The sequence below is a fragment of the Polypterus senegalus genome, chromosome 11, assembly GCF_016835505.1.
Source record: "Polypterus senegalus isolate Bchr_013 chromosome 11, ASM1683550v1, whole genome shotgun sequence".
Classification (NCBI taxonomy): Eukaryota; Metazoa; Chordata; class Cladistia; order Polypteriformes; family Polypteridae; genus Polypterus; species Polypterus senegalus.
The window spans coordinates 13200556-13202098 of NC_053164.1; the positions used below are offsets into that span (position 1 = coordinate 13200556).

Below are 1543 nucleotides of genomic sequence, written 5' to 3' on the forward strand. Positions count from 1 at the left end.
TAATTTTATGAAAAGTATTGTAATTTGTTTATGTTAATAAATAAAATTAAAAATATATATTTTTTTGTTTTCTTTGTGAATACAATATTTGTTTTATCCATTTTGATGGAAGAATAGCGCTTATTTTCCCTTTCATCACCAGGTGTCGTTGTGCCACGCTACGGCTCTGCTCTCGGTGACACCGCTGCTACATTCAAAACAGTCCGTACACCAACCAGCATGGTCAGAAATGTGTTTGTCTGGCACGTAGCACACAGAGGCCCATTGAAACCACCACATAATGGCACATTCCAAGTCTTGAAAAATGGAAACAAGGCCTTCATGCTTAACAAATGTAGCAAATGGCAAACAATCTCAGTTGATCACCTAAAGCCAGATCCGTCCCCTGTTAATAACCGTTGTCCTACAGCCATTGATGCACTTGTGCCTACTGAACCCAAACCTGCCTGAGTGTGTGTCCCAACCAAGTTAACAATAATGTCTGTACTTGAGAATTCTGGGGGTCCTGTGTAGTGGCTATAGGTGCTGCGCTAGTGCAAGAACACAATTTGCATGCATCACAATATGGGAGGGAGCGAGGTGACAAGGTCAGAGGTGCGTCACTCGCTGATTAAAGTGTGTTGTGATGAATAAAGGATAATAGTTTACCAGATTCAAGAAAACGTTACTTGCTCTGCTTTCTTCCCTCGTGAAGCACTAGATTGCCATATTAAGCAGAGGCATCTGTGATTTTTATTTCCATTGCTGATGCAGTTACTTTGGCGTGTTTTTAGGATGGGAGGTGGTACCAGTGGTGAACCTCATTTCGAGTTTCATGTAGGCTTCAACCAGCACTTCCTTCGATACTAGAGGATTTTTCCTCTGCCGCTACAGCAGACCCTGCAGGACCCTGTAAAGTGACAGTCTGCCACCTGACGTTTATAAACGTGGTGCTCTGAGGACCTCATCTGGTCAAAGCGTATAGCAACAGTGTTGGATTAACAAATCTCAGAACGGCTAAAATTATGTTAATCTTCCAACTGGCTTGAAGAAGGGGTTTGAGGTGCCTTGAAAGCTTGCATGTTGTAATCTGTTCAGTTAGCCAATAAAATGTGACATTTTGCTTGACTTCTCATTCAATATTTTACAAAAGGCAAAATAAATTAGTCACTAAAAATATTCAACGCTACTCCGCCCTTAAGGTGGAATTGAACCACTCTGCCGCTAGGCAGCTACAGGTTTGAAGCCTGCACCCCGGACCACCGAGGGTCATCCAGGCGAATATTAAAGTTCTGCTTCTCAGTATATATAGCTGTGTATGAAAACGTAGCTTTTACAATGTGGTATCTATTCATCAAGCTTATTTAAACAAATGAGCAATCCACAATGTACGTCTGAGAAAACAATCAGATTTGACTCTTAGAGAACGTTTAAAAAAGATTATTAGGCAAAAGAGAATGCAAACCAAACAGGCAATATTTGTTGTAAAAGTGGGAATAAATGCAAAGCAGCGAAAAGCCGATTGGTCCTCGTAAAATCCTGGCTCAATTATTAACTGATTGCC

General features: G+C 41.0%; 1 non-coding gene across 1 annotated transcript; it reads right to left on the reverse strand.

Annotated features, from left to right (window-relative positions):
• Positions 1 to 1171: 1171 nt before the first annotated feature.
• On the reverse strand, positions 1172 to 1258 carry trnastop-uca. The gene has a single exon. It is a non-coding gene; the product is annotated as a tRNA-Sec (tRNA).
• Positions 1259 to 1543: the final 285 nt, after the last annotated feature.